At 44.9% G+C, this 12,285-nt stretch overlaps 1 protein-coding gene across 1 annotated transcript in view; it reads right to left on the bottom strand.

Annotated features, from left to right (window-relative positions):
- Positions 1 to 12,285, bottom strand: part of LOC139580153 (neurabin-2-like) — a 56,473-nt gene that overhangs the window by 33,252 nt on the left and 10,936 nt on the right. The window lies entirely within an intron of this gene.

Here is a 12,285-nt window from a genome sequence, read left to right as displayed (position 1 = left end):
AATGCCAGACGGAGAGAAAGACCCACCCCAAAGCTTCTACCAGTTACAACAAACAAACCAATCATGATCGCTCTCCCCAAACCACTGAATCCAAACTTCCCCTCTCCCTCCTTCCTCTCCACAACCACCCAGCTGGTTGCTAAATGTGTAGCTCCAGGAATCCCATTTAGAAAACAGTTAACCTAGCGCACACAGACAGACAGACAGACAGACAGACAGACAGACAGACAGACAGACAGACAGACAGACAGACAGACAGACAGACAGACAGACAGACAGACAGACAGACAGACAGACAGACAGACAGACAGAGACACGCTTAGTGGCAAAATGGTAACCCCCTAAAAAACAGGACCCACCAGGCACACACAGCGGAGGGACAATAACAAAACAACGCATACATAATGCAGGAGCAGTGAGTAGGCTTTCTGGGCTGGATGAGTTTGACACCCAGAGGCAGTGTGGCAGTAATTACAATGAGACCATTTCTTTAAATGGCTGCTTTGAACAGATACGCAGTGAGGTGGATTCAGGATGGGTGGAGAAAAGACAGAGAGATCAAGTTAGAGGAGGACAGTGTAAAAGGAGGAGGGTCGAGGGGGAGAGAGGGGTGACAGAAAGCGAGAGGGGAGACAGTGGCACTAACTGACAGAGAGCTAGGGAGGTTGACAGAGAGACAGCAGACAGAGAAAGATGGAATGAGAGGTAGAAAAGAGAGAGGCAGTGGGAGAGAGTGGCAGAGAGGGCAGGGAGAGGCACAGATCCCACGAGCAAAAGAGGGAAGGAGACAGAGAGTGAAAGAGAACAAAGATGGCAGTGTGCTCTCTCTCTCCCTCACACTCTCTCTTTCTTTCTAACCATTCCACAGGCTTCTAGCCAGTGGAAGACTATCAAAGGGACGCGATAAGAAAGCGAGAGAGCGAAAGACAGAAAAGCTCTCTCTCTCTCGTTTTGTCTGTCTCTTTCCACTTCAGCCTGACCCGTTGTGCCCCTCTTGACAACCGACCCCCTGTGTTTCCAGCCAAAGACAGGCGCCATTTTCTCCCACGCGGAGGAGGAGAAGGGGAGGAAAATAGCCTTTGTGTCAGCAGCCTTAGCACTTCCTCTCCGAAACCAAAACAACCCTCTGGGACCATCCTGCAGCAAAACAAGAACAATAACAAGACAACTAGAAGAACCGCACAAGTCTATTCAAAGGCCGCCCGTCACGTGAAGAGATGTACCTCGCCTAAATAATTAGCATAACAGAGGGAAAAAACTAAAAACGTCAAAGATCGGCTGTCATCGGAGGAGAGGTTCTTAGTGGAAATGATGACTGTGAAAGGTAGAAAAACAGGACAAACACACACGAGTTAAGCTTGTCTTAAAAAGGTCCTCTTCGCCGTCCCCTCTCCTCCTCTCGGTCTTTTAGCCACGACATGGGAGAGCAAAAACAGCCCTGGAGGCCACTGAGCCAGAGTGACATTCCTCGCTGACGACAGCCATTTTGGGGCCAAACAATCACAATGTCGTCCAGAGAAGCCGTTCTCCAGGCGGAAGCTGTCTTAAAGTGTTGCACAGAAACTAAATGACAGAGAAATAGGTCTCAGTCTACCAGTGCTAATGGGGGTCATTGCTATGGAACAGACTTTACATGTCACAGTGGAGTGTGTGTGGCGCACACGCACGCACACACACACACACACACACACACACACACGCGCGCACACACACACACACACACAAAAAAAAGAGACTGACAGTAACGTCAAAAGAACGAGGCGAAAGTCAGCTATGCCCCCTAACACAATTCCCTTTTAGGGTAACACATTTGTAGCATTTGACATTTGTAGAACAGAGTAGGCATTACAACTGCCAAACAATTCAGGAAGTAAGAGCAAAGCACCAAACATGATTTCAGATCATATCTACATTGTTTGAAGAAGAGACAGTGTTGGGTGACTGAGGACGACAGTATCACTTTCCATACAAACCTCTTCTATAGAATAAAATGTCAAATAGACCAGATAAGACACTCAGATCTAGAATTACCCGGGAAAAAAAAGACCAATCAGTCAATGAGCTTTATCTACTTGGAAACAATTACCACACTTTGGTTGCGGTAATACCCAAGCTATTACTTATACATCTATGTTTGGCGCTGCCTGTTGCGAAAGCCGAAACACCTTGTTTTCAGTGCACTTCCTCCTCCTCCCGGGGCCTCTTGTAGCCCAGCTAGCTAAGTGACAGTAAAAGCTGTGCGTCACTCGCGCAACATGAACACAGCTCTCTCTCTTCAGCTCTAACTGCTGTTTCCTGCCTGCCCTCGGCTCTCGTAAACAAGTTTATATTGCTAAGTCTTCCATGACCTCGGCCCTCACAAGGCGCGATTAGACCTTGAAGTCAGCAGGTTCCTGTTGGATCGGCTTTTGAAATGGCCGTTGTGTTGTCACAATCTGTAACATGGTGATAATGGTAACAAATGGTTCAAGTAACCGCCCAGTGAAAATCCCACTTCTAAAAGTTCATAACAAACACTTTACTGTTTATTGACAGTTTCCACACTATTTTCTACACTGGTCCATAGGGCTCTGGCCAAAAGTGGTGCACTACATAGGGAATAGGGTGCCATTTGGGACTTCGACCGTGTCATCATTATGTGCTGTGATGCCAATGGATGTCATGTCTAGCGAGCCGACTTCCAGAGAACATTCTCGTTTAAAATAGTGTTCCTTGTTCCTGTGAAACTGGAAGGAAACTGCAGAACCATAAAAGCAACAGAGATGCCAGGGCAGTGGGAGGATGGATGGGAGGACGCAGCATGTTTTTATAGACATGATTACTTACGCAGGAGCATTTTCATCACGTCTTAGTTACATTTAGTGTACATAGGCTTCTTTTTCGTTGTTGAGATCACGGCCTATGAAACTAGACATGCAGAACTAAGACTCGCAACAACAGGTTTGATATCAACAGTCGTCATATTCAGTGTTCATCGACAAGGTGATCACTATGCCTGCTATAAGCCGTGACGTGATAGCCATCCATTGTAAGGATCACACACACGTGTCACATACTGTATGCCCCCCCCCAAAATGTCTTACACAAGAGTTGAAATATAAGTACAGGGAAGCTGAATTAAGAGGGTTGTGTAAGAACAGTCACACTAGATAGTCTGAAATTTGAGATTTTACTGTGAGCTCAGAGACCAAACAAACAACTCTCCTTAAGTTTTGTTTGCATACCACCAGAGGTGTTGGGAACACTTTTAAGGAAAGTTGAAATAAAAAAATAAAAACATAAGAATTACCGTTCACTTTAAACTTCAAACACACCAAATATTTGAGACTTCAATAGAAGCCCCAGCAGCGACAAATACAATCAAGGTTTGTCTGTAATATACTAAGGCACTTTTCACTAAGGGCATGTCGAATAGGCAAAAATATGTCAAAACTACAAAAAGTGGGGTGCAACAGGGATGGAATTTACTCTAGTTGAGAAATTAAAGACCTTGCTTCAAAACACCAGGTTGAGACAGACACCGAAAAGTAAAGAAAAGTCAACGTTTGCCCCTATTAAAGGGATGCACTGTAGTCCTAGCGTTGCGCGGTCGTAATAAAGCGAGCATAAACTGATCAACAGCGGTACCAGCCGACGCGTAGCTACAGCGCAACAGAGAGAGCAGAGTAGTTGTAGTGACAGGCGAGGAGACGGTGCAGACAGCTGGAGGACAAGTGGAGAAAATAATAAGCGCTTTCTAAATTCGGAGGATGTGGGAGTTCCAGGCCGCCACACCACAACCTCGCCATCAGAGTCGGTCTATGGAGGGGAAGTGGGCTGAGAGAAGCTGGAAAAGGGAATGGGGGTGAGTGTGGATGTTGGGGGGGGGGGGGGTGTTTGAAAGTGGGCTCAGTGTGAAAAGGAGGATCCTTCTATAGTTTAAACAGACAGGGCCAGCCAACACTGGAGAGCCAGCCTGATAACAGAGAGAGAGAGATGTGTGTCAGGGGTTCAGATGAAGTGTCCAAGTGTCAGAGAGAAGGGTGTAAAAGGGAGAAGGAGAAATTGATTGGCTATGTGCGTGAGAATGCACGGTGCACCTCATTCGACTCTGCAGTCCGGGAGGGACATCCTGAATCAACCCCACTCTCTTTTTCTCTCCTTTTCCCTCCTACCATTCCACCAAACTCATCCTGGCACATATCACCTCGATATACATCACCTCATATATATCGACCTCCCTCCCTCCCACCCTCACTCCGCCGGGCAACGACTTCTCCTCCTCGTCTTTCCCCCCTTTTCCTGGTGGGCGCGGTTCACAATCCCACGTGGCCTCGTAGGCGTCTGTCTCAAACACCAGGAAAACATGTCGGAGAGAAAACACAATAACACTAACAGCAGACTCTAGCCTAGCTTCTTTGTGTGTCTGAGAAAGTCATTAACTAAGCCTGTATCCAAACGGGCTAAAAGCCTGCATGTGCTGTCCACAAAAATAAAAATCCCCCACAATGCACTGTAACTGTAACATTGGAGTGTTGACTACATGGTATCTTTCAGGGCTGGGCTCAATTCCATTTCAATTCAGTCAATTCCTGGCACATTTCTTCTTTTTGTGACTTTTGAATTGACTCAAGAGGGGAGAGTGAGATAGATAAAGAAAGACACACCGCGAGAGAGACAACACGATGAAGAAAGAGAGAAAGCAGTCAGTCAGAGCCAGGTAAAGAGCTAGAAAGAGAGGACATCAAAACGGAGCAAAAATAAAGAGAGCATTAGAGAAAGGAAGAATGAACGAAAGCAGCAGGATTGAGTCATGGCTCAGGAGCATGTTGAGACAGAGACCAGGGTGTGAGTCATAACTAGTGAGGGGGTTGCCAGTTCTTCTCCCCTACTGTGACCTTCCTTGGACAGCCTCTATAAGAACTAGGCTAAATCAAACCCAAGCGCTTTAGAAATGGTGGATTGAAAGGTCCAGTACTGGCAACCCTGCTCATTGCTTTGAGGAAGGGGGGGGGGGAAAGGTGAGACATAAGCAAGTCCTGCTTTAGATGGCATTGGTGTTGATATCTTGGTAAAGAGGCGGCTTAAGCATGGGGGTATTGTGCAGGAATGCCTTGACAGACAGACAGGTGAATATGGTGTCAGTGAGAAGGTGTGTGTGTACAGGGGAGAGGAAGAAGAAGCTATGGCTCCTCCGCAGACAGAACTTCTTCATATAAACGGGTGAGTAGGAAAAAGGTTGCCACAGTTTAGACCGACAGGCAGAAGCCATTCTCCAGGAGAGAGCGAGCGAGACAAGAGGACGAGAACAAGACAATTATTCACATTCAGTGTAGAATGTCCTTGAAGTACATTCATTTGCGGAGGATTGTTCCGCTTGTTACCTCATAATGGCCATGGCTTTTGGTAGAAACCTGACCCTGAAACAGATGTCAGAGACTGAAAGTAAGAAGGGCAGCAGCGATTGGAGTTGCCTGGGCAACAATCACATCAACAGCCATTAGAAGGTCAAAGCCTTCTCTGAGTGCGATGGCTTGATTAACTGTGTTCACATGATCATCAAACTACAATGGAAACCCATGCTGGTGTAATGTTCTGAACCCATGGTTCAAAATGAGGTTACTTAAACGGTCGCATTAAACGCAGAGGGGCGACAGAAGAGCCACGTGCAAACCAAGGTTTCACTGTGACCAATATGCAGCTACAGAATGGAAACAATGACTAGCGTTGATCCGGTCACGACAGGGCTAGGTTGTTTATGTAAGAGACCGCCATAACAAAGTTTGGTTGCTGATCATCTACGCTTGAATCAAAGTGCACCATCTTGTTGATCTTGGTTCACGGTTCTGAATCTCGGATTCCAACATGGCCACCCTCCCCTGTACACACTAGTAAGTGTCGCTGTTATCGAACAGAGACATAGCAGTAATCCTATTATGACGGTTACTACGTGGCTAGCGTCGCGGTAAGGGTGGGGTTCAAGTTGAATGGGTTACACGAGGGCTAGTCACTAACCAACATACGTAGCTCACTGCAGAGGTTTCCTATACGGCTAGGTGCTTTCATGGGTCACTTGGAGTGAATGTAAGCCAATCACATTGTCATACTTCCTTGACCAGTTACATTTAACTCAAATGTGAGAAAGTTGCTAGATATTGAGGCTTGATGGCTAGCTATTTTAAGGAGAAAATATAAGAAAAAAAAACTTGAGAGGCGCTGGGTAGTCTATTAATCATTATTACACAATCGTTTCATTGTAACCTTATGATGACAGGGATGTAAAGGGTCACTAACTTACATCCCAGCTCAATTCAGACGCCCGCGACGCTACAAAATGGCACTCCAGCCTCTTTAATCGATGTGGCACAAACAATCCGTTCTCACCATCCTCCTCCTCTACATGTCAGACTCCGCTGACTGGGAGAAAACACTGAGAAGAGATCACTGTGGAGGTTACACACAAGATAAAACAAGTCATGGCTAAGACACTGCCTATACCTGGGGCTTTAAAATAAACACGGCCTTGGATTGAACGTCCACAGTCATATGGTTAAATGCTGTTCTCACCTCACCCTGACGGCAAGGCACTCACAGACAGACAGACAGACAGACAGACAGACAGACAGACAGACAGACAGACAGACAGACAGACAGACAGACAGAAAATAAAAAAAGCACAGGATCAGCACACCTGGATGGAGAGCGTGTTAAGAGCCTTGCTCAAGGGGCCTAACGGTAGGGCAATGTCTTTTAGGATGTGTTGAACCCAGCAGCCCTCCAGATGCACGATCAATTCCCACATTTGTGCGGTGCCCAGACCAGGGTTCAATCCGGCCACCTTTCGGCAACAGGTCCAAGTCCTTAGCAGCTGGGCTACCTACTGCCCATGATACATGTACAAAAGCTGTGTGTGCTTTACAATGTTTACCTGTGACCTGGCTTTGTGTCAGGCTTCTGACTGTGACAGCACCTGAAAGTAGATTTGTTTTGTGGGGCACATACTGAGGAAGAAGTGATTGGAGTAGGCCTATGTAGAACTGCAGAATAAGTCCTGAGGAAAAACAGAATCTGCTTGCTGTCAATGCCTTCCTGTTTTTGGTTGTGATTTAACCAAGCCCAAGTCAATATGCCAGGTCGCAGTTGGAAATGAGAACTTGTTCTCAACTGGCCTACCTGGTAAATAAAGGTGAAATAAAAAAATATTTCATAACACCATTTTCAATAATCGCTGCTTTAAATCAGATGAGTTATTGTACCATTACAGTCAGCAGCGGAATGAATCCTGGGAGAAGTAGGATGTTAATCTCATTGAGCGCTGAAGCACAGCCAAGACCAGTTCATACGGCCCCACACACTGACTGGGGGTACAGTACACGCTATCGCTGAAGTTAACCTCACAAACAATCTATGTCATGTACAGAAAGAATGTCTCTACTTCCATAAATGGGGCAAGTCACATCGGCGTACATCACTACCAAGATGGCCGCCTCACGGCCAGAAAAAAAAAACACTCTTCCTCCCTCATTCTAAGCATGTTTCAGTTCATGGGCATCTACAGGGGAATAGGCTCTCTCTAACATGAGGGCACAAGACAAAGACGATACAGTAACAATGGACGAGGAGCGTCATAAACTAGTGATTTTCCAGTTGGCAGAAACAAACACTGGGGTCGAATTACATTGGCTTTTACTGGTAATGTTGAAGTCATGCTATATCCTCATTTGCCCCCCCCCCCCCCCCCCATTCTGTAATGGGGGATTACAACAGCAGGCAATTCCGAAGGCATCGGAGGGATGGAATGAAGTTCGGAGATAATTAGGATCATTAGGAGCTTTCGTTCACACAGGCAGAACACTGTTAGCAGACTGGAGAGAGACTCCCAAGGTTAGGCTAATGAACCAGAACAATTCCAATAGCATGTTTAAATTGAGTTAAGCCCATTGGTAATACAGTAACTGTTCTGTATCCGTAAAATTGTCTAGAAGTGGCATAGAAAGAGTTCGAGACAAACCAGCCTGGATGGTGGAGAACAATACTGCGCTGTTGGTGACGCAAACCGATTGAAAGAAATGGAACAAGCGCTCTGTCCGATTCCTGTTCTTAGAGGTTCTACTCGTGAACTCGGAAGCGGTCTTCAAGGATTCTGCTAACGAGTCCTGCCCTGTGGATGCAAACCGCCGTCGGCAAAAGAGCAAACATGCCAGACGGCAACACAAAATGTCTGTTGTGGCAAAATCTGGGGAAATGATAATAGGTCATGGGAGGTTGTTTTCAAAAACCGAAAATACCACAGTGTGGAATCAAAGACTTAAAAGCTACGTTGAAATTCGGAGGTGTATTGGGTGTGAACTGGCACAATGAGACTCACGGCATAGCCTATTTCCTGTTGAGGATTTGGGAGAAAGAAAGAAAGGGAGAGACAGGTTTTTTTATTAATCCTTCTCTCCAGGGAGAGGGGAATGGCAGACTGAGGCGAGAGAGGGAAAAAGAGGGAGTTCTGCTTTGCTGCTCAGGCATGCCATTGGTATTGTTCTGCTTCCTCTCTTTAATATGATACACCCAGTTTCTCCACACTCACTGACACAAAATGCACACAGATCACCATTCGAACTCCATCACACAGTCCAGCCATAGACATATAGACAATAGATTTAGACCACAAGTGTCAAACTCAAGGCCCGCGGACCGGATCTGGCCAGTGACACATTACTATGTGGCCCGCCGAATGATTTAGGTTGTCAATTTATTTTTGGCCCGCTTCCATACCGCCCGCGTTGCACTGCACTACAAGTCACAGCAAGCACTGCCAACGTGCTGCATGCCAAATGGCAGTGCATTGCCACACACACACCTTTCTTTCTAGACCCATACACACACGAGCCAGCCAGTGCACTGTATTATATCATCACTGACCAAATCTTCTACCAGACTGAAATGTTTAAAGGTGTTGTGGCTAAATGTCCATGCCAAGTTTCGGTTCCAACGGGTCATTGCCGTAGCCTACAGAAAATATCATCTTGGTTGGCAGCTAATGTGGATCCATAATAAATACCAATAAGATAAAGGATTCACATGTGGGTATAAATTACTACTAAAGGACAATAGGACACAAGCAAGTATAAATGAGTTATCTACTTTATGAGATAACAGTCTGATGAGGCGCTGGCATCTGTGAATTCAAAGTCAATTGCCCTGCTTCGTGTGTCCCGTTTACTTCGCGCAGTGGAGGGAAAGTGTACAGGCACATATCACAGTCATAGCTAGGGTACTACTAAAATGTTGCAGTCTGGCTTCAGTTTTTAAAGCTTGACAATGAATAACCCCCCCCAAAAAAACCTGCAACAAAACACCATGCAAAGGAGAAACATGTAGGCCTATTACAGCAACATATGAGCAGTAGCCTAGGCTGGCTACTTAGGGTTGCAAAGAGTCGGAAACTTTCCGGTAAATTTACGGTATGTTTCCGGAAATTATCCATGGGAAGTTAAGCCAGGGAATTTTGCTTAAATTCATCAAGAAAGTTAGCTTATAACAGTGAACCTTTTTTTGTGGGATACACAAGGCAATTCTAGGTATTGTGGCATATTTTGGTTAAACTATCCCCAATTCAATGGAATTGCAACCATCTGCATGCACAGTGCATTCTTTCATCACACTCTTCCATCACATGTACAGCTGATTCACAAGATCTTGCACACTAATGAGGTGCTATTGAGCCCACGCTACTACACTGTCTGAGCCAAGGACAACATGCTTTCTGCTAAAGTTTTGATTACAATACTGGGTGGGGTGAATATATTTTATATTACATACATCATTTTTTGTTAACTAGTAAATTGTAGCCTACAGCAAAGTGTGTTTAAATCATTTCTAACTTGTTAACAATTTCTGCTAGTTAGTTTTTGCTACCATGTGGGTTTTAGCTTAAAACTTCTTCGGGATCGGTGTCCAGTCCACGGGACGGTTGAGCTAATGTAGGCTAATGCAATTAGCATGAGGTTGTAAGTAACAAGAACATTTCCCAGGACATAGACATATCTGATATTGGCAGAAAGGTAAAATTCTTGTTAATCTAACTGCATTTTCAATTTACAGTAGCTATTACAGTGAAAGAATACCATGTTATTGTTTGAGGAGAGTGCACAGTTTTGAACATGAAATGTTATTAATAAACAAATTAGGCATATTTGGGCAGTCTTGATACAAAATTTTGAACAGAAGTTCAACGGCTCATTGGATCAATCTAAAACTTTGCACATACACTGCTGTCATTTAGTGGTCAAAATCTAAATTGCAGCTGGGCTGGAATAATACATTATGGCCTTTCTCTAGCATTTCAAAGATGGTACAACAAAAAAATACAAAAGAACGGTTGTTTTTTTCTTTGTATTATCTTTTACCAGATCTATTGTGTTATATTCTCCTACATTCCTTTCACATTTCCACAAACTTCAAAGTGTTTCCTTTCAAATGGTACCAGGAATATGCATATTCTTGCTTCAGGGCCTGAGCTACAGGCAGTTAGATTTGGGTATGTCATTTTAAGGGAAAATTGAAAAATAGGGTGGATCCTTAAGAGGTTTTTTAAGCCTGCTAACTGAGGAGTGTTAATTCACCTGATTCCATACATGTTTGATTTTAAAAGATTTAGCTCACAAAGGAGTTGTTTAAGTTTAAATGTTACAAAAGCTACGTTTTTGTTATTTGGAGTTAAATACTTTTGGATTAGGGTGGCAGCACATGATGCACATCTGCAAGCATAGTCGCTATTGCTGGACAAATATTATTTCTCTCAAAATGTGTTTTAATATGTAAAAAATGCTATATACAGCATCCTGAGTGGACATTTAGACTGTAGCCTAGGCTATGCGTTGATTTGGACCTTTGAATAGCCTTCTATATGTCACAAACACAGAACTTCAGTACAGTGGTCCTGTTTGGTGACTGGTCTTATAGACTACTAACTAGCTTAACCCAAACAATGAGTCATGAGAGTGTCACCCTTTTGACATTCGTATACAAATGACATTATCAGTGTCATTATCAGGTGGTGACGAGAGGACAGGAACTGGAGATGTTAAAACTTCCTGTCTACTGACATTATTGACCTGCTCCCCCCTCCTAAGCCTTAGGCAACATTGTAGCCACGGCTGCCCGTTTAAGACTATAAAAAGCATTGTCATGGAATGCAGAAACTTTGATAACAATCGAAACGTGAACAGAAAGGCTGCTGAGTGCAGAGCGGTCTGTATCGGAAAGATAAGGGCCTCTGCATAACGGGGAGAGAAACAGAAGAAAAGATCCACGGTATGGCAGCGTTACTCTCTCGTCTATGGTACAGTACGTCTACCTAACCTAAGTGGCTTTCAGACCTGCCCCCCCTGCAGCGCCACCCTAGCATTCTGACACAGGGAGATGTCTTTAAATAACCCCGCACGGCAGTACAGAGGCTCTAAGAACCAAGCAGTGGATTATGGGAACGTTCAGAGCAGTAGACTTCTATTTATAACCACTAGGGCATTCCGCTAATCTGTTTCAATACTTAGACTGTGGCACTGTACAAGGCCTGGGCAAGACAATGGACCAGGTTATGGTACTATATATCGCTTATACCCCGATGCTATGGATAGATGTTGATGAGAAGGTCATTTGTTCAAATAAGTCATTTCCTTTGGAATGCATAAGCTAGATCTACCCACCGAGGCGACTTAGATGATGCATAAAAACAGTATTGTTTACTGATGCAATCATGGTAGCTGGTGGTTAGTTGGACACGTTTAATCTACCAGATGCATTGAAGGATGTCTGCTTGTAATACTACGGATGGCAGGCAGTTGTTATTCAATGTGAGGAAGGTGAAACATTGACCTGTTACAAGACAGTGTCTGCAGGTTCAGATCCCAGGTCAGAGACACAAGCCGAGCTGGCTCTGGTGATGGCAGACTCATCAAGGCGCTACCTCAGCAGTGAGCCAGGTGTCCACACACTGAAACGTGATCTCTCTCCCTCCCACCCTTCCTCTCGAAATTGGGCTATATACTTCTCTGAGACATGCCCCCACCTAGGGCTGTTACGGTGACCGGATTACCACCACACCGGCGGTCACGAGTCATTATGGCAGTCAAATTCCACGTGACCGTTTAGTCACGGTAACTAGGCTTCTCCGAGCTCTGATGCTTCTGATGGTCATTAGTAGCCTACAAAACTCACTAACTGCCTGGTACTCAGCACTCTATTGTCCCTCTGACATCAGTGCAAATGTAATCGAAAATCTAATCAAACACTTCATGAGAGCCCACGAGCCCA

Source organism: Salvelinus alpinus, chromosome 1 (genome assembly GCF_045679555.1).
Source record: "Salvelinus alpinus chromosome 1, SLU_Salpinus.1, whole genome shotgun sequence".
Lineage (NCBI taxonomy): Eukaryota > Metazoa > Chordata > Actinopteri > Salmoniformes > Salmonidae > Salvelinus > Salvelinus alpinus.
This window is presented reverse-complemented; position numbering and strand designations above follow the sequence as displayed.